Raw genomic sequence first — 21,064 nt, 5'->3', positions numbered from 1 at the left:
AGGTACTGCTAGGCACTTTATAGACTCCTGCAGTCTTCAAAGTAACCCTCATGAGTTAGATAATTAGCTCCATTGTACAGATCCAGAAACTGAGGTGCAGAGAGGTGAATTGACTCCCCCCCCCCCCAAGGTCACACAGCTAGGAAGGATTTGAACCCCGGGTTTTTGACCCCGGTATCCACACCATCCAGCACTGCTCTCCCCTCCCCACTGGGCTTGAAGCCGACTCCCAGTCTGGTCCCTTCCCAAGGCCTTGCACTGGTTAATGAGTAGCCCTGGGGCAGCCTGGAAGCCAGATGCCTGTGGCTACAAAGCTGGAGTTTGAGTTCTGCTTCCAGATAAAGAGTCTTGTGCAAGGGGCCCAGCCCCCATCTGGTCTGGTGGCTTTATAGGCAACAAAGGGTCACCGTTCCTCTCCTCCGAGGTTTGCTGATCCATCCACACTTGGTGGGAACCCATTTCACAGGAGAGCCAGTGGAGGCTGAGAAGCGGGTTTGCTCTCAGGTCTGTGTGACACCTCCTCCACGCTGCCCTCTAAGTTTTCTCTTTGTGGAAGGGCTCGTTGGCCATCTGACATGGCAGGCAGCAGGATCTGGAGGGAGGGTGTTGTCAGGGAACAGAAACTGTCATCTCTGAAGCTGGAGCCCCACCGGGCACGAAGGTGTGTGGCTCTCCTCCCTGAGGCCTCCAGGTTCCCATCTGAGGACGGGTGATAATCACTACTCACTAGCCCCTCACAGGGTGTGCACGGCTGGGAGATGATTGAGGTATGGAGGATTTTCAGTTGTTCAGCAGACTCTGAGTTATTAAGGAGCCGGCCAAAAAAAATCATTCCTGACAGACACCACCCATCTGGTGGAAAGTCCGTGGAGCTGGAGAGTCAGATAGTCCTGGATCCAAATCCTGTCTCGGTCCTTTGCCAGCTGTGTGACCTCGGGAGGGGAGTCCCTGAACTCCTCAGAGCCTCAGCTTCCCCACCTGTAAAATGGAGCCATAAATGCCCCCAAGAGGATTGGAAAGACAGGCAGCCTTTCCTGTGATGACCCCTTTGTCGTCACAGTGGAGGTTTGAAGTCTACAGGCCTAACAGTCAGTCCCAAGCACCCTAGTACATGTTCTAATTTCAGCTCCCTGGACAGATCCCCAGGAGCCACCCGCCCTTAACCTGCCTCAGCTGAAAATCCGATCCACCCTTGGGGGTGTCTGTGGTAACCTTAGCCGGAGGGGAATCCTCTCTGGGCTTGCCATAAGAATTCCCAGAGGGCTTTCTCCCTCACCCCGTCCCCTCCCCCCCCACCCCTCCAGGTTGTAAACTCCAGCAGACCTGTGACCCCTCATCACCCCCTCCCTGGAGGGGCCCAGGCAGTGAGAAAATGGTATTCACTGTTTGTCCTGATTATAAAAGTGACACATTTTTAAAAAGTTGAGATATATGTGACATACAACATTCTGTAAGGTTTTTTTTTTTTTTTTGAATGTTTATTTGTTTTTAGAGAGAGAGAGAGACACAGAGCATGAGCTAGGGAGGGGCAGAGGAAGGGAGGGAGACACAGAATCCTAAACAGGCTCCAGTCTCTGAGCTGTCAGCACAGAGCCAGACACGGGGCTTAAACGCACAAACCGTGAGATCATGACCTGAGCCGAAATCGGACTTAACCAGATGAGCCACCCAGGTGCCCCACAACATTCTATAAGTTTTAAGGTGTTAAAACATTTTGATTTGATACATTTATACTGCAACATGTTTGTCACTTTACATTAGCCATTCTATTGGGCCACATAATTATCATTTCTTCTAGGAGAGAGAGAGAAGGCACATGAGCAGGGCTGACGGGCAGAGGGAGAGAGAGAATCTTGTTTATTTTATTTTTTAATTTAACTTAATTTAATTTAATTTAATTTAATTTAATTTAATTTAATTTTATTTTATCTTTTACTTTAAGAGAGAGCAAATACAGGAGCAGGGGAGAGGAACAGAGAGAGAGAGAATTCTTTTTTTTTTTTTTTGAGAGAGCAAGCGTGAGTGGGGGAAGGGCAGAGAGAGAGAGGGGGACAGAGGATCTGAAGCAGCCTCTGCACTGACAGTGGTGAGCCCGATGTGGGGCTCGAACTCAGAAACCATGAGTTCATGACTTTAGCGGGAGTTGGATGTTTAACCGACTGAGCCACCCAGGTGACCCAAGTTTTTGTTTTTATTTTAATTTTTTAAATTTTTTTGAGAGACCGAGAAAGACAGACTGCGAGCAAGGGAGGGGCAGAGAGAGAGGGAGACACAGAATCTGAAGCAGGCTCCAGGCTCCGAGCTGTCAGCACAGAGCCCGACGCGGGGCTTGAACCCATGAACTGTGAGATCATGACCTGAGCCGAAGCAGGACGCTCAACACTCTGAGCCACCCATGTGCCCCACCCCCCTTTTTTTTCTATTTTAGAGAGAGAGCACACACGGGCGCATGCTCGAGCTTGTGAGCAGGGGTGAGGGGCAGAAGGGGAGAGACAACCTTACGCAAGCTTCACACCCAGCAGGGAGCGTGACTCTGGGGCTCAATCTCAAGTCCTTGAGCTGAAATCAGGAGTCAGACCCACTGAGCCCACTGAGCCACCCAGGCGCCTCAGTAATGTATTTTTAATACAGAAAATTTGGAGAGCACAGAGGAGTCAAAAGAAGAAAATGTAATTTATCTCTGTTCCCGCCATCCAAACATAACCATCTAACAGTGCATTTATAAACGTGTGGGTAAATATACATTATTTAAATGTTTCCTTTTCAAGTTGAATTCACAGTGTAGCAATGTTTGGGAGCCAACTTCCCGCCCCCGCCCCTTAACATATTTCTAAGCGTTTTTCTGGGTCTTTGGTCTTCTAAGTCAGGGTCAGCAGGGTTTTTTTTCAAAGGGTTAGATCGGATGTATTTTGGGCTTCGGGGCCATGTGGTTTTGCCTCCACTGATCTCAGTGGAGTTTGTCCCGCCTCTGCGGTTGTAGCCAGAATGCAGTCTTAGACGATATGCAAATGAGCAGGTGTAGTTCTATGCTAATAAAACTTTATTTACAAAAAGTAACCTGCTAGATTTGGCCCAGGAGCTGAGGTTTGCTGACCCCCCCCTTTCTTAATTTGTTCTGATTTGTTTGAGGAAACCATCATTTATTTAATTAATCCCCTAGTGATGAGAGATTGGCCGTTTGTAGTTTCTCTTTCATGTAAACCACTCTGCTGTGAACATCTTTTTTTTTCTTTCTATTTTTAATTGTGGTAAAATATACATAACATAAAATTAACCATCTTAACCATTTTTACGTCTACAGTATAGTAGTGTTCAGTATATTCACATTGTTGGGCAACCAATCTCTAGAACTGTTTTCATCTTGCCAAACCGAAGGCAGTGAACATCTCTGAGTGGGCATCTTTACACATTGGTCTGTTTCAGAAAATTGGAATTGCTATCCTAAGCTGGGGGTGCATTTTTACAGTGCTGGGCACATGTTGCCGCATCATTGACGCTGAGAGATTGCCCCAATTTAAGCCTTTGCCTATCAGCGGTGACAGCGCAGAGGCATCAGGAGGGAGCGGTTCCCCCTCCCTGGGGAGCCGCTGCCTTCAGGCCTTTAGGGAGCAGTGGATTTAAAACAACTCATCCCAGAGAAACAGCTTCAGCGTGTGAGCCTTCCTCTGTTGGGGAAGAAAAGAAAAATTCAATAAACAAGGTATGCTATGAATACTGGACCAGACTCAGAGGTTGATCAATATACACTTTAGAGAGAGGGGAGGTATGGGGCTCCTGGGTGGCTCAGTCGGCTAAGTGTCCGACTTCAGCTCAGGTCACGATCTCGCAGTTCGTGGGTTCGAGCCCCGCGTCGGGCTCTGTACTGACAGCTCAGAGCCTGGAGCCTGTTTCAGATTCTGTGTCTCCCTTTCTCTCTGACCCACCCCGTTCATGCTCTATCTCTCTGTGTCTCAAAAATAAATAAACGTTAAAAAAAATTTTTTTTTTTTAAAAAGAGAGAGGGGAGGTGTGGTTAAGACCTCAGTTCAGGTGTCCAGTGACTCTGGGTGTAAATGCAATTTGGCCTCGACCTTGCTGTGTGACCCAGGGCATGTCACTTAACCTCTCTGGGGCCTAGAGTCCTCTCAAAATAGACCTGATGTAGAATGATGTAGAGGCTCTCCTTTCTGGTTGGAAGATCACGGAAGAGAAACTATGAAAGTTCTTAGCACAGTGACTGCACGTAGGCATATACAGGCAATAATAGTAGGTGCAGCCCTTTGCTGTGCTCAGAAAGGTTTTCCATCTGTAATACTTGCATTATTTTATAGCGTAGTTATTACTGTCCCCGTGTAACAGGTGAGAAATTTGAGGCTCAAGAAGGCAATGGCCACCTCGAGGTCAGCCATGTGTCAGGACAGGGAGCCACGTCTTTGGCTTATAGTCGGTCCCACACAGCAGCTGCTGGGAGCTGGGGCCTCTGGACCACCAGGGTGAGCAGGAGCCTCCTCTTTGGGCCTCACCTATGCTGGGAAAGCTTGGGCCTCAGGTGGAGGGAGAGAGGATTCCTTGGTTTATTTCCCTGTCTTGGCTCTCTTAGCACCAACTGGGGTCAGATGAGGGTTTTTTCAAGGAGAGATGTTATGATTCTAACATGTGGGGATTTTTCCCCCCACACCACCGAGTGATTCTCCAGCACTTGCTGGAGGTCCTGCCTTTAAACTGGCTTCTGACACTATCTCCCTGGAGACAGCTTCAGATTCTGCAGGTTAATGATTCAGTCCTCCCAGGCCGCCCCCGCCCCCACTCCCACCTATACCTGTGCTTTCGACCAACTGGCTATAAATCGGAGGTTCCTACAACCTCCTCCTTGGGTTTGATTAATTTGCTCGCAGAACCCAGAGAAACATTTTATTGACCAGATTAGCGGCCTGTTTATTAAAGGACATAACTCAGCAACAGCCAAACGGGCACATGGAAGAGACGCGTGGGGCAGTATCTGGGGAAGGGGCGCCGAGTTTCCATGCTCTCTCCAGTGCCTCTCTCCCCAACTCTCCATGTGTTCACCAGTCTGGAAGCTCTCCGAACCCCGTCCTTTTAAATTTTTATGGAGGCTTCAAGAAATAAAACAAAATAAAATAAAAATAAATTTTTATGGAGGCTTCATTACTTAAGCGCGATGGATTAAATCATTGGCCGTTTGGTGATTGAACTCTATCTCCAGCCCCTGTCCTTTCCGTGGAGGTCAGGGGGTGGGGACTGAAACTTCCAACCCCCTCATCCCTCCTTGGATTCTCCTAGCAACCAGCCCCCATCCTTAGGTACTTTCTAGAATCACTCGTTAACATAACAAAAGACACCTTTATCACTTTCCTCACTTGGGAAATTACAAGGATTTTAGGAGCTCTGCCGGCTTTGGGGGGGCAAGACCAAATATATATATTTATTAAAAATCTCAGTATCACAGTTTTTTGTTTGTTTTTTCCAGAAACTGGCAGGGCATTTCAGAGAGCAGAGCTGCCCGCCGACGTGAAACCTGAGTGGGGTTTCTGGGAGGTATTCCCATTTGTTAGTCTGTTCTCAGCCTGCAGATAAGAAGTCCAGAAACCCAGGCTCCCAAAAGCTGGAGCCTCCTGGATTCCTAAGGCTGCAGACAGCCTCGGGTTGGGAGGGGCTGGCTCCCTGAGGCACCCCTGAAGGAGGGTGCCCTGAGTCAGTATTCAGACCCAGCCTCCCAAAGGGTTCCCTGTGGCACCACCTTTATCTACCCATGTCCCTGCCAACTTGCTGGGGGACCTTGGACGAGTCACTTGCCTTCTCTGGGCCCTCTTTTTCCTCATGCGTAGAACAAGGGTCCGGAATCATTTTCCCGGGGAGCTCGTGGGATAGCAGTGCCCAGCTTTGGACATGAATCTCAGCTCTGCCATTTAGGAGCCAGTGCCTACTGTGATGGTCTCCTTCCCTAGGCTGGGTGATCTCTATAAAGCAGACATCGGTGCGCATGCCCCGTAGGGTCTACCGCGTGCTTAACGGCTGGCCCCTACCCCCAGCCTGGCAGCTTGGTGGCACACCGTCTGTAGTGGCTTTTGCATAATAGGTTTTTCACCCCTATGCCTAAGCCTTCATCCCTAGGAGTAGCCAGAGGCAGAGTTTGTTGGGTTTTTTTTAATACTTATTTTTTTGAGAGGTGGGGCAGACGCTTGAGTCGGGGAGGGGCGGAGAGGGGGACACAGAGGATCTGAAGCAGGCTCTGCACTGACAGCAGAGAGCCCGATGCTCAACTCAGGAACCATGAGATCATGACCTGAGCTGAAGTCTGACTCTTAACCCACCGAGCCCCCCCAGGGCCCCCCTGCCGGAGGCAGTTTTGAATGGCTCCCCTGCTCCTCATCCCAGCCCAGCTTAGCTCCCACATGACGTTGCACACGTGTTCTCTGACCCCCAGATTTCTCCACATTCCTTTCATCACCCCTGAGCTCTTGCTCTGTGGGCCCCATCTGCTCTGCTGTGTTGTGACCAGGCCATGCCTCCCTCCCTACCTCTTGCCACAGTGAGGGGGTCATCGTTCTGATTTGTTTTCAGGTCGAGTTCTCCTGTGGCCTTCTGTTTGATTCCTTCCTAGTCTTTTCTTGGTTTCCTGCCTGTCCCGACCGTGTCCCCAACATGAGAGCTTTCCTTGTTTTTTTGTTTTTTTAATTTTAATTTTAATTTTTTTTTATTTTAGAGAGAGGGCGTGCAATTGGGGGGGGAGGGGTAGAGGGAGGGAGGGAGAGAATCTTTTTTTTTTTTTTAACGTTTATTTATTTTTGAGACAGAGAGAGAGACAGAGCATGAACGGGGGAGGGTCAGAGAGAGGGATACACAGAATCTGAAACAGGCTCCAGGCTCTGAGCTGTCAGCACAGAGCCCGACATGGGGCTCGAACTCACGGATCACGAGATCATGACCTGAGCCAAAGTCGGCCGCTCAACCAACTGAGCCACCCAGGTGCCCCTTTTTTTAAGTTTATTTATTTTGAGAGAGAGTAGGGGAGGAGGAGAGAGAGAATCCCAAGCAGGCTCCATGCTAATAGTGCAGAGCCTGACATGGGGCTCAAACCTACCAACCTCGAGATCATGACCTGAGCTAAAATCAAGTCAGATGCTCAATGGACTGACCCATCCAGGCACCCCGTGAGAGCTTTCTCTTGTCTATTAGGTTGCTGAGGCCGAGAGAGAAACCATGCTTGTTTGTTTTTAATTTTTTTTAATGTTTATTTTTGAGAGGGAAAGAGACAGAGCACGAGCATGGTGGGGGGGGGGGAGGTGCAGAGAGAGGGGACACAGAATCCGAAGCAGACTCCAGGCTCTGAGCTGTCAGCACAGAGCCCGATGTGGAGCCTGAGCCCACAAACCATGAGATCATGACCTGACCCAAAGTCGGACGCTCAACCAACTGAGCCACAGAGCCCCCCTCCCCCGCCCCGCCCAAGGCCATGTTTTAATAAGGACTGTAAGGCTGGCTCCTGATCTGTGGGAAGGATGCCATGATCGATTAGGAATGTCTGTCGGGAGATCAGGATAGGTGGATGTGGTATTCAGGGCATCTGTGAGGTAAGGACTATAGGACATCTTTGGGATCAGACACCTGCCCTAGAAAAACTATGGAAACAGGGAAGAGGTGAGAGGAGCAGGTACCAGGTGAGAAGCTTCCTCTGAGTGGGAAGAAAGAAAGGAACATTCCTGTGGGAGGATGTGACCCTTACAGTCCCAGGGTATTTCATTTGTACTCGGGTTGAAGTTTTCAGTCCAGACGGCCCAAGTATTTGATCCCTTTTATTTCCTGGGTGTCACATTTTATGCTGGATTCTGGGGGCAGGGAGGAGGGTGGTGGTGATAACAGGGATCCCTCCAGACACTCTGAATAAGGTTGCTAGATAAAATACTGGGCGTCCAGTTGAAGTAGAAATTCAGATATACGGTGAGTCATGTTCTTAGCGAAGGATGTCGTCTCTGCGGTCTCTGTCGACCCGGCAGTCTTACCTCTGCAACGTCATTGATTCAGGCCGTTCCGGCAAACTGGGTTGAACCGCTGCTTGAAGTTGCAGACGGTCCCCGTGAGCTGGTTGCAGCTGCTCTCGCCCCAGCCCTGGCCCTCTTGGCGGTGAGTCTCTGAGACGTTGCCGCCTTGGGCATCTGCGTCCTCATCCAGGCACCCGAAGGGTCAGCCCGGTGGACTTACGAGGTCTGGTTTTGACGTGGAGATGCTTACTGGGCCCCAGTGACACCCCAGAACTTTACAGTCGTTTCCTCATCTGAGCCATGAGACCTGTGTCAAAGTCCTGATGTTCTCTGTTTCACGGGTGGAAAAGCCGGGGTTGGAGGGGTGCCTGGGGATGTTGCTGCAGCCACACAGACAGAGTAGGAGACAGGAATGGTGCGCTTCTAGTCCAGGCCTGGGCTGCCCGCCCTGCCCTCCTTCCACAGGGTGCTGCCCAGTGGGACCCTGCTGCTCTCTTCTGGACTATTCCCTCCAGACCTTCTCCTGTCCTGTGAGGATCTCACAGCTGAATGAGTAGAGTCGCTTACTTAGGATTCATCTGTTCATTCACATGGTGAGCATTCGTGGAACACCTGCTGTATACCAGGCAGAGTGCTGGGCAGTGGGGATAGAATGAGGAACAAGGCCGGAAGGAAGATCACAAAAACACTTTGGTTGCAAAGTGGAACAGGGGTTCCAGAATGCAGTCCGTGTGCGTAACCAGGTCTTGTCTCTGGGTGGAGGAGAGAAGCGGGCCACTTCTCCCGCAGCCGTCTGCCTCCACCCTCCTGTCCGTCCGTCCTTGTGATGAGCCTTCTGAGGCTCAGAGAAGTGCACTGACGTGCCCAAGGTCACACGGCACCTTGAGACCTAGTGCCTGCACTCCTCCCGTAACCACCCTGTGGCCCTGGTCTGCAGCTTCCTGGCTGTGTGACCTCTGGCCAGTCCCACCTGCCAGGGCTTCAGTTGCCCCACCTGTAAAAGGGGGACCGTGTGCCCACCAGGCTAACTGGTGACGAGGAGAAAGTAGTTTGGTATATCGAAAAGCTTGACGCAAATAGGTCTTATGAATGTGTGTTATTAATTTTAAATGGTCGTATTGAAGTGCTTTCAGGGGTGACTTAGTCACATTAAATAGTCCAGACACCCAGGAATGTCTCATCCGAAAAGAAACAAAACTAGAAAAGCGGCAGTTCTGGAAGGCCCCTGGGGCCGAGGCGGCTTCTAGGTACTGACTCCCATACATCTCTGGCCTCGTATGGGATCCCAGCTGATCCCCATGTGGCCGGGCCTGAAAGCTTTGTGGCTGCAGACTGGGCATGCGGCGTGCTTCTGGGGAGAAAGGCCACCCCCAACTTCCTTAAAAAATTAATTTTATGGGGCACCTGAGAGGCTCAGTTGGTTAAGCGTCTGACTTCGGCTCAGGTCACAATCTCGTGGTTTGTGAGTTCCAGCCCTGCATCGGGCTCTCTGCTGTCCGCACAGAACCCACTTCAGATCCTCTGTCCCCCGCCAACCCCCCTCACCCCCGCCTTCTCTATTCTTCCCCTACTTGTGCTCCCTCCCTCTCTCTCTTAAAAATAAACATTAAACAAATTGATTGTATTTCATATCCATAAGCTATGTGACAGAGCTAGTGACACAAATATAAAGACACAGCGTCCATTTTTTAGAATCTTACAATCTAGTGAGATACATGTGAACCTATAAATTACATGAAAATTGAGTGTGAGCTTTCTCTTTCTGTCTTACCGAGGGACAGTTGGCATACATCATGCCAGGCCTGTGGCATGATGGTTTCATGGAACACGCTGGGAAGTGATCATCACAGGCTCTGTTGCCCTGCATCATCTCACGTAGATAACGGTAGCTCCCAACTCCATGAGGTCACGGCGGGGCAGACCTTGTGTTTTCCTTTTGACATTTATGGTCCATTTGAGAAATTCTTATATTTTCAAACCCCTTCCAGCCCCACTGAGTGGGGGAAAGGCCCAGACAAGAATCTTTGATGTCAGGGGAAGTTTGGGGAAAACCTGTAAGCATCTGAAACCCGAGAATTGAAAGTCTGTTCGTTCAGTCATCAAGAGACTTCTGGACTTCTCCCGCAGTGCGGGCCCTGGCTGTGCCCTGGAGACCCAGAGCCGAGCCTCACTCTGCCCAGCCTGGGAACCACCAGGCCAGTGAGGACACAAGTTGGCTGTGGTTGGTGGGGTCTCTGGAAGATGCTTTGGGCAACAGAGTTCAAAAAACTTGCCCAGAGGCCTCCAATGACAAAAGCATGCCAGGCAGGCGCTAGACAGGAAAGGCATCACCGGCCCTGAAAAGGGAAAGCCGGAAGCCTCTCCAGATGCTGCAAGTAGCTGGGCTTGGCTGGGGCTTGGCTGCGGTGTCTCGCTCTGGGGCAGAGGGCAGGGGAGAGGAGCTGGATGGGAGGTCTCGGCTGGTGACCCTGAACGCCCCGCCGAGTGGTTGGCCTTGATTCACTTTGGGGAGCCAGCCTGGGACCAGAAGTCCTTACGTACTGCTGCCAGGTGCCCCCTCAAAGGTAGTGACTATGGAGTTGTTTTGACCACTGCTCAGGAAAACAAACAGCCCAGCCCAGCCCTCGCCCAAACAGGGCTGCGGGAGGATTGCAGGCGCTGCCAGAGGTCCCAAGAGGAAACCCACTCTAACGAGATGTCTAACCTAGTTTTGACGACTCACGTGGTTTGGGGAGCACGTGAAATGCCTTGGGAAGGGTTGGCGGTGAGCAGACTCGGCTGCCCATTTGACACAGAACACTGGACGAGGAACTGTTTGTTTGGTTTTGGCCCCTGCGGCTTGTTGCTGCCTCTCCCTGCACTTAGTTGCAGGGTGCTAAGGAGGGGCGGAGTCCGTGTTACTGATGAACAGCTTGAAGTGAAAGGTGGCTGGTCTTCCGCATCCTGGGGCAGGCCGTTTCTCCTGAGAGCAAATCCAATCGTGCACTTCCTCCTACCTTCCGTTGTGTAATTCCAGACGGCCCATTTTACAGATGGTGCAATTGAGGCCCCAAGGGGAAGTGACATTCCTGAGGTCACCGCTTACAGCTGACAAGTAACAGACTTAGGTTCCAACTAAAATCTTTTAAGGTGATGCAGCACAGGCAAAAGTGGAACTAGGCAGAGCGTATGTGGGGAACAGGGTCTTGCGGCGGGCAGTGCCTGTTGGGGAATTCGGAGAACAAAGCTAGAGAGGCCAGGGGGGTCCCTCCTCTCCACGGACAGCACGAGGGTGGAATTATGTAGAACTCAGCCATCTGGGGGTCAGCAGGAACCGATTGACCAAATAAATAGATGAGTCAATTAAAAAGGACGGATTTCTTGACTATTTATAGTTGTGGCCTAAATCTCAGCTATCCTTGTCCCCGAGGAGTAAAAGGAGACTTTTTCTGATCGGCCAGGCCATCTAAAGGGTGAATAAGCTGATTAAGTCCTGGGCTGCTGCAGGGGATGGGACACTGCAGGAGGGTCAGGGTGAGAGGAGCTCAGAGGAGGTGGGGGCAGGGATGATGCTCTTTGGACTCCGTCCTTTTCCTCCATCCACTTATTATTAGCCACACCCGCAGGTTTTAGCCACCTAATTGCTCTAGGTAGTATGAATTGAAATGGTTAACAGTTCTTCCTGGCCCGAGGGGGCCAGTATTTAGTCATCCCAGCACGTATACATAATTAAATGGGAAGGTCCTTGTAAAGCATTTAGCACAAAGCCTCAGCGATGTGGATGTTTTTGTTACTGCCATTTTTAAAAAATATATTTGTTTATTCAGAGAGAGAGAGAGATTGGGAGAGAGAGGGAGAGCAGGGCAGGGGCAGGGAGAGGGGAAGAGAGAGAATCACAAGCAGGCTCTGCGCTGTCAGCATGGAGCCCGACGCGGGGCTCAAACTCAAGAACCGTGAGATCATGACCTGAGCTGAAATCAAGAGTCAGACACTCAACTGCCTAAGCCACCCAGGCGCCCCTGTTAGTGCACTTTTGGAATTGAGACTGGCCCAGTACCCGTGATAGGGGCCCCCTTGGGAGACTCGGATCCTAATCCTAGCTGGTTCATTTGCAGAATGACATCCCCACCTCCTGTTGGCCTCAGTTTCCTCTGGTGTCAGGTGCAGAGGGGGACTTGCTGGTGTCAAAGGTCCTAGTCAGGAGATGCCCCAGGGCCCAGCGGTTGAGGACCCAGGATTCTGGAAGTGCCTGTGCCTCTCTGAGCCTCAGATGGGGTGAGATTCCTCATCTCATAGGGTGGTTGGTAAGGACTGGGTGAAAGTACTGCCCCCAAGTGCCAGGCGCTGAGCTGGGCATATGCAGGGTCACTCAACCCAGGGAGTTCTGGAACTGGTGTGCAGTTGGAGGATTTTCCATACTTTTCAGGCGTTTAGAGTGTGCTTCTTGTTCTATGAGAGTCTCCGAAAATGTTATGAAGTCTTATTACCTTTGGATTGATTATAGGAGGAAAGCAAGCAGCAATAATCAGTGAGAAGTGATCTAAGCAAATAAAAATATTTAACATGATTAAAAAGTTACTAACCAACTTGGGGCACCTTGGTGGCTCAGTCAGTTAAGCGTCCGACTTCAGCTCAGGTCATGATCTCACAGTTCGTGAGTTCGAGCCCTGAATTGGGCTCCACAGTGGCGGTGCTGAGCCTGCCTCTCTCTCTGCCCCTTCCTGGTGTTCTCTCTCTCTCTCTCTCTCTTTCTTTCTCCCTCTCAAATATAAATAAACTTAAACAAAACTTAAAGTAGAAAATGAAAAATTACTAGCAGCTAGAATTGTATCAAATGCCCAACATAGTGCCAGCTACAACTATTTTTTGTTTCCAGGACGTAAGAACAGCTGGAATTCAAACAATAGGTTGCCATGGCAATGATACACCCGGGTCCTCCTCATTGGCTGCCTCTAGGGAGGAGGCCCACCCTCTGTCCTAGAGCATCCTCTGACTGTGGGAGGAAGAAACTAGGATTACAGCTGAGCAATCTGTTCTGCCAGGAGATGGAGCGGGGATGGTCAGGGAAGGCTTCCTGGAGGAAGTATTTGAGGATCGAGAAGAGCAGGGATGTGCATTTCAGGGCCTGAAATGGCCTGTGAAAATGCACCCACTGAGCTGTGACAGCCCAGGGCTTCCCAGGCACTGATGTAGAGAGACAGTAAGTTCTATGACAAAGGACCCTCCTCTGGCTTTAATTCTGCTAGGGACATTCCCAATCGGTGGCATTTTTCTGGAGTATGCAGTCTCTGGGTACCTGGGCTGTGTTGGAAGGGGCATTGTGACCTCAGCAGATTTTCTGAGGTCCATAGCCAGCATGCTGGGCATCTTTTATACTCTCTCAGGCTTCATGAGAAGCCCGGTTTCCCAGTGTCTGGGGGAAGTCCACCTGTGTTCCTGTCTGCTTACAGGGCCTCTGTCCCCTTACAGAACCTTCCTGAGCTGCCTTCTGTGATTCAAGCCTGTGAGGTCCCCAACAGCTGCAGTTACCTGGGAAACGGTGTCCAGGGAGTCCACCCAGGAGAGGGAGCAGATGCTCTGACCTGAGTGGTCCTTCAGGGGGCCTGGTGGGAACAAGAATCAATGCCTGAAGGAGCCTCTTGGCCCCTGGACTGACGGGAAGTAGATTGCCGGGTAAACAGGCAGGGCCTTCTCTTGGAGTCAAAGACCTTTGTGGGATTTGTGCATGTCCTGGGTCTGGGTAAGAGCTCCCCAAATAAGCTGGTCCTAGGCTTCCAAACAGTAGGAGCGGGCAAGGCAACCAGAGGCCTAGAACCTGAGTTGAAACACTAGAGACCAAAGCTCTTATGCCTAGGCCTCAATTTCCCCACCTGTAAAATGGGCATATTAGACCAGATGATGGTATTGAATTTCATGAACTAGTACACATTCAAAAAAACAATTGGGGTTGAAGAATGGAGTGGCCCATCCTTCTTGGGCTGGCAAACTTTTTGCCATAATTGCTGTGGTCTTGCCTTCCTACTAGCAGGCAGTTGCCTGAGATTCGCTCCAGCATGAATAATGTTTGCCCTCACGCACAACATCTTAATATGCACCTGTCTGGGCACCCGGCCCCGTACTTAGTGATTTACCTGCATCAGCTCACGTGATCACCCCTCTGCCCTGAGAGGATGATGCCATTATTGGTCACCTTTTACAGATGAGGAAACAGACCCAGTAGGGCTGCCCAGGGTCCCACAGCAGAGCCTTGGAGCTTCCTGGAAAGCCCCCTTCCCTTTTCAAGCCTCAGTCTCCTCTGTAAACTGGGCATTGGCGTCCGGGGCTGATCTGTCATTTGTTGATGGCCACTTAAGGGGTCTCAGGTACCCAGGGATTTCTAGCGAGGACCTTTGGGGTTTTGAGGCCCCTGGCAGTTGAGGGGGTCGCGGAATCTGATTTCTGTAGCTGCAGCCCAAGGTCCGCAGCTGTGCCTACCAGGAAGGAGGGAGGCTGCCTGGCCACTCTGCTCCAGTAGCTGGTCTGCATTTCCGCTGTGGGCTGTTGGGTCCTCTCTGCAGCCCATTTCCCCGGCAGCGCCTGCCGCACACGTTTTGTCTGCTCTCAAGGTCGGGCCCCAGGCCCTGTAACTTCCACGTCCCCCGCCGCCCGTGGGCCAGAGGGGTACCGACACCACCTCGTGTGCTGGCCTGGCCGCCGGCTCCTCTGGGCATCTTCTGCCTGTCTGTGGGCAGCTGCCTGAGCTGCTCTCCCGACCCTACTCCGAGGCTAGGGACAGGAGGTGACAGGTTTCCGCATCTGTGCTCAGATCCCCAGGGAGCCACCAGCCCACAGGACCTACATCGTCCTAGTCAGCGAGTGTACTGAGAGTGTCCCCCAGGGACACTGGTTCCCCCCCACTGTGGAAGAGGAATGGAAGAGGAGGCAGGGGCGTTAGGGTGATGCCCCGCGTCTCAGAACTGGCCGGCCTGCTTTTGAACCCTGGTCCTGGCTCTGCGAGGTGATCTGTCAGGTGTCCAGCAGACCTGGCACACAGGACGTGCCCAGCAGGACCTTGGCTGTGAGTCCAGGCTGTCACTGGTCTCAGGAAGAATATGCCTGCATTTGGTCATTGTCCTGATAGCTCATGTTTTGTTCTGGCAGAGTCATCTGTACATATTAGCTCATTTAATCTCTCAGCAGCCCGAAGAGGTAGGTACTACTGTCCTCGTTCTACATTTGAGGAAACTGGGGTGCTGACAGGTGTATCTGTGGTGTGTATTTTCTTCTGGTGGACAGGTTGCCTTTGCAGAAGGAGAGGTGGCTGTGTGTGTGTGTGTGTGTGTCTGTGTGTGTGTGTGTGTGTGTGTGTGTGTACCTGCGCGTGGGACGGATGGTTGGGATACCGCCCTTGCAAACTGTCAGGGTCTGCTGGTCACCTGGTAGAAACCACAGCCCAGAGAGGGGCAGGTCTTGCCTTGGTCAAGCAGTGGCCACTGGCCCAGCCAGGGCCTCACCAGGGTCTCCTGGGTCCTTGCCTGCGGTTGTTCCTTGGGTTTGGAGAGCTGGCATGTTAGGGACAGGTGCTTCTCCTGTTGGAAAGGCCCCACCCGTTGCCTCCACTTTAGGGAAAAAGTGACCCCCTGTGCCAGGGTGACAGGTGCAGGGAGGGGTTCCCAGGTCTCAGGTGATGTGCCCTACACTCTGTGTCCCTTTGGAGATGCTGACTGAGGCCTGCTCTGCTGGATTTTGCCCCCTGGGTGCTTGTCCCTCCAGGACCCCTACTCCACCAGCTCCCTGCCCCAGGAGCCCCAGATAATCCACCTGCCAGCCCCAACCTTTATTTTTCAAACGCCTTTTAACTTAAGAAGCCAGTAGAGGGAGTATTGCCTTGTCCTGGGTTCAAATTCTGTCACTTGCTCACTGGGTAACCTTGGCTCCACCATGTTTCATCTCTGAGCTTCAGTTTTCTTATCTGTAAAATGGGGACAAAAGTGCCCGTCCCCCGGGAGTACTGTAAGGAGCAGTGGCAAAAGGGAGTAGGAGAGCCTCTGGCAAACTATCGTGGCAAACCATGTCTGGGCACATGGTTACAGGGTAGTCCCTGGACTCAACTGGGGCTGGCAGACATGAAAGCCAGCCAGGCCCGGACCCCAGATGCTCATAGTCTGGCAGGGGAGACCGACAGTCCATGGGCACACACGTGTGCACAGCTATGCACACTCGCATGCAGTTTCATCAGCCAGTAATAGTCTCTTTCATCGGTTGATTTTGTTTTACATGTTACCAAGCACCTCCCAGTTTGTTAGCACCCACTATGCCTAACCTCACCCGGTTCTACTATTCACTCTGGGGGGTTGGTCTAATATCCTTGAAGATTCAGTTAGGAGGTCTGGGGAGGGGCCAGGCATCTGCATTTTCAGTCAGAGCCCCAGGCTGTGCTGAGGTTCAGGCACCTGGGATCTTCTAGCAACTCTGCTCAGGGGCCCAGAGACTTCAGCACGGGACGGTTTTACAGATTAGGGGGCCCGCTTTACAGATGAAGAAACGGAGCTTTCCCAAGGAGAACTTTGAACTCTGTCTAGGGTGTCACAGTCTGAGCAAGAGCCCAGAACCAGGTGCATGGTGTGGTGACACAAGTCAGAAGAGGCGAGGGGAAAGAGTGGGGTGGGCAGGAAGTGCTTCCTGGAGGAGGTGACTCTCGGGCCAGGTCTTCAGGGTGGGTGGGATCTACCTAAACATAAGAGAACTCACGGGCTCTCAAAGTGCAGGATTGAATGGGATAATGATGGAGAAAACAAGGAGGTCCTGGGACTCAGGCAGGACCAGAGGAGAGATAAGGTGGGGACTGGGGACAAGGGCAATGTCAAGTGTAAGGAGCTTTGGGTTCCTGATGGGGAAATACAGTGATTATTCTCCAAGCAGCTGGGAGCCACCAGTGATAGTTCTCGAGCTGAGGGCGACATGGTGGGCAGTGGGGGTTGCTGTTGCATGGTTGGCAACAGGCTTGGCTGAGCTAGTGGGCACGCCTCTAGGGAGTTTCCAGTGGATGAGGTGGCCTCATTTTGTGTCACTGCATGGGTGGCTGGCCGTGAGGAGGCAGCGCCACATCCCCTACACGGTGCTCTCGGTGAACAGCACTGGGGGCACGAAAGGTTGAGAAGGTTAGAGGGTGCTTGGGGGTTGCCCTGGGAGACGGTATGCATAATTGAGAAATGTGCATCCTCCCTTGAGCCCCCCCCCCCATCCCTAGTATGGATTTTAATGGTGAGCTTTTCTTCTAGCCGAATGCTGGCTGCTTTAGGCACCACCTTGGAGCCCTGGAAGTTGCCACGGCTGCTGTGCCAACAGCCGCCAACCTGACGGAATTAGATCTGAGGCGGTCCACGTGGGTTTGGAACAAGAGCGGGCTGGGATAATCCCACCTCCTTCTGGCCTCACTTTCTCCTTTGAAACGAGGTCCCCTGAGCTCTGATGGCGCATCTGTGAAAGAGGCTGGTGGCTCCTGTTGATCTGCTGTGTGTCTGGGGCCTCGGTTTGCTCATCCCAAAAGTGGGCTTGCATGCGCATGTGCCACTACTCTAAGGCCCCATTTGGAGCCTCCCAGTTTTCGTGCAGGATCCACTGGGATCCTCTAGTACCTGGCGAACCTTTAGGAGACCAAGGAGAATTCACTTCAGAGTCCCTTTTTGGAAGATGCTCAGAGAACACGTTGTTTAACGAAAATTGATTTCCTGAAGATTTCGGGCTCATCTATCAAAAGAGGGCAAAGCTCTGCAGGGGTTTGACCACTTGCGGGGGAATTGTGCTCATATGCCGGGAACACACCCCCTCTGTCTAGCAGAGGCTGTGTATGGCCCATTCTTCCTCTGTCAACAGCCCTGCCTGTGTCCTAAACATCTGCTATTGTTTGCTCTCTCACCCTAGTTGAGGACCCCCCCGCCCCCGCCCCGCTACACATAGCTACAATGAAGAAGATATTTACTCCTATGCTGAGTGTCCCCAGAGTTGTGAGCCCTAAAGGTTCCATCCGACAAATATTTATAGTGCCGGGCCTCATACTGGGTGTCAGGAAGCTGGCCCTGGGTAAGCAGACAATTTTGATATGGGCTGGTAAGCATGGGAACAGAGGTGGTGTGGCCCACGGAGCCCAAGGGAGGCATTGGAGGGCCATTGTCCCAAGGGATCATCTGAGGATTGCTTGTACCATACTTGGGGAACAGCATGCCAGGCTAGGGGAACAGAATGAGCCAAGGCATGGAGGTGTGAGAAAGCCTAAGATGTGTGTGGTTCAGGAGACCCTGGGGATCTCAGGTGGGCGGTGGGTGGTGGAGGCCAACCGGAAGTTGACTTCCAGATAAACGGAGAAAATTCCAGGCAGCAAGTCCCTTTGCTCCGAGACGGCACAGGCACCGGGGCACTGGCAGCAGACATTGCTAGCTGATCGCCACCTCTGTCTTGCTAAATCTCAAGCTGCTTCGTTCCTCGGGCACCAAACTCTCCTTGAGCTAAATTTCTAAGTGAGGGTGAGGTTTGGGTGCAGCTAGGAAGGAAGAAGGTCCTTCCTCATTGAGTAGAGACGTGTTTAAAAGAGGAACAGGGGCCTTGTTTACAAACATTTACTGAGCTAGGAGTCTTCACACACTGTAGATGGGATATTATGCCCATCTTACAGACGATAACACTGAGGCTTAGAGAGGTGACTTCCCAAGGCTGTTCCGCAGAGCGTTCTTTGACTATTTCCATGGAGATGTGACTTCCGGCCGAGCCCGGGTGAGGGAGTTGGAGGTGGCTGGCTCTGAGTGGGTGTTGGGCCACAGACGTGCCCTTAGCTAGCCTTGTCGTGCCCTTAGCTAGCCTTGTCGCTGAGATCCTGTCGCTCTCCAGTTTCTATAGAGCTAGGGAGAGGTAGCCCTGTTTGCTTTCCACAAGCAGTGAGAGGAGGGCGGCTTTAGGGTTCTTATAGCTTTAAAGGGGAAGTTTGCGGAAATGGAAACTGCGCTTTTCTTGTTTCTCATGTCTCTTTTTTTGTGGCCTCCAGAAATAATCCTGGGTTCTACAGAGCCTGCCTCAGGATCATGGTAGACCCTACCCCACCCCCACTTCCGGCAAAACCAGGCTGAGGGCTGGGGTGGTGGGGAAGCTGACGGGAGAGTGACAGGCTGTGGCTGGTGAGTCAGTGCCAGGAGACCGTTGCCTGCTGACTCACTGCCCTGTGCACCAAAACAGGCCCCTGAGCGCCCCCGTTAGACGCCATGGCGGCCCTCCTCTGTCTCCCTGCTTTCTCTCCTTTAGCTAAGCTTTAGTTCTGGCGGTGTATGCTCAAAATCAACCTAAGTGGCATTTGGGGTCTGAGCCCGCTGCGACAGAATCCGTGAGACTGGACTGTTCCCGGATACTCACCTTTCCCCAGGAGTCCAGGTCCAGCCAGGCTGTGTGGGGCCCAACCCGGAGGGTGTCCCAGGCACCTGCTCCTTGAAGCTCCTCTCATTCACCCTTGACCAGATGCACGACTCCTGTCCTCCTTGCAGAATAATGTTTGTGTTACTTTGACAAAACGAGTCCCTCCCCTCCGTCTCTGGACATTAGCACCTTGAGGGCAGGGAGGTGACCTCGTATCCCCCTGCAGTGGCCCTGGGCCAGCAGTGTAAGTAGGTGCTCAGTTAGCATGGGACATTTGGGGCTTTTCCGCCCCACTGCCCCAGGTAAGTGCCTGCTTGGCAGGGGTTAGTCACTTGTCTCAGATTATATAGCATCAGAGGCTGACCCTCTTCTTCCCAAACCCGTGGGCTTCACCCTTGTTGAGGTCCGGACTCAACTCACAAGAACATTTTCTTCTCTGTGGCACTGGTGTTGTGACCCTTGGCCAAGGGGAAGGAGTTCTGGCCACCCATCCTTGGGTGATGCCTCTTCATAAAGAACAGCAGTCGTCTTCAGCCAGTCCTGCAGGTATTTGGCACAGGATGAGGGGGCTGGGTGGCTCCGGGGTGTCAGGGATAAAGGACCCAGGTTCTAAAGGCCCCCACTCGTAGTAGCTTACAGGGAAAAGCCCAGCATGAGCCCTTGAATCCCCTCCCAGAGTGGAAGGGAGGGGTTGGTCAGGCAGTCAGGGACAAGCAGGGGCTGTGGAGCCACACGGTTGAGTCCCCACTGAGCACAAAATTCTCCAGGGGCTGCCACCAGCCTCTGGATAAACCCAGCTTTTAATCCTGGCCTCTGGACATGGCCTCATCTCTAGGTCACCCTATCCCCTGTTTCCCTTTGTTCTCTGTCTCACACTGGCCTTCTCTCTTTTCCTTTACCATGCCCTGTGTGGCCCTCTTTGGAGCACGCCATTCCCTGCTCTGAGAACACCATTTCCCCAGATGTTTGCCATGCAGACCTCAGTTTCGGTGTAGTTGAAAGCATGGACCCCAAAACCCATTGCCTGGGTTCAGATCCCAGCTGTGTGCCTTTAGGCAAGTGACGTCGCTTCTCTGGGCCTCATTGCTTCATCCAGGCTGCTGAGAGGAATAAATGCATCGGTGCCTGGAAGGTCCCTGAAAGGTCCCTGAAAGGTCCCTGAAAGCTCAGTGAGCGTCTGCCGTTATGAAACCTTACCTCCTTGGAGGGGTCTCACTGACTCCTGTGTCGCTGTCCCTTACACCTCATCCTGCTTGGCTGTCTTCTACATGCTGGTCCTGGTTGTAAATATTGATCTCCCCTTCTGGGACGTCAGCTCCTCAGGGCTCACCTCCATGCCCCCAGTTCCTAGAGCAGTGCCTGGCACCCAGTACGGTAGGTTCTCAGGAAGTGCTTACTCAGCAGTCACTGCCTGCCGGGGTTACCCTTGCTCTGTTTTGTCCCTGGACTTCTGAGATGCAGAGGGGCAGTACTTGGCCTGCATGACCCAGTGGAACTAGAACTAGACCCAGCCTTTTGGCCCCTGGTCCACTGCCCTTTCCCCTGACTCAGTGGCCTGCTTGTCTGGTGCCTGGGGGCTGCGCCGGCCATCCTGCCCCCACCCCTCGGCCCCTCCCTTGGCTCGGCCTCCTGCCTCCCCCCCACCTAGTACCCTCCCCCTCACTCCCATGCAGCTTGCATGCCTTCTTTTTTGTTCTTCTCTGTTGACCGCCTGTGGTTCTCTGGGC

General features: G+C 52.3%; 1 protein-coding gene across 3 annotated transcripts in view; it reads left to right on the top strand.

The window, feature by feature from the left end:
* The window catches only part of SLC6A6 (solute carrier family 6 member 6), an 88,455-nt gene that overhangs the window by 15,254 nt on the left and 52,137 nt on the right, over positions 1-21,064 (top strand). Inside the window, exon 1 of one of the 3 annotated variants that reach the window (XM_047095062.1) lies at positions 17,535-17,540. The exons of the other annotated variants lie outside the window; for them this stretch is intronic. The gene's annotated coding sequence lies outside the window, so the exon portion shown is untranslated. Of the gene's footprint in view, positions 1-17,534; positions 17,541-21,064 lie in introns of those variants that run through there. 3 annotated transcript variants of the gene reach the window in all.

The sequence above is a fragment of the Lynx rufus genome, unplaced genomic scaffold, assembly GCF_022079265.1.
Source record: "Lynx rufus isolate CCGP_SWC_20201006 ecotype Redwood Valley unplaced genomic scaffold, mLynRuf1.p SCAF_4, whole genome shotgun sequence".
Lineage (NCBI taxonomy): Eukaryota > Metazoa > Chordata > Mammalia > Carnivora > Felidae > Lynx > Lynx rufus.
This window is presented reverse-complemented; position numbering and strand designations above follow the sequence as displayed.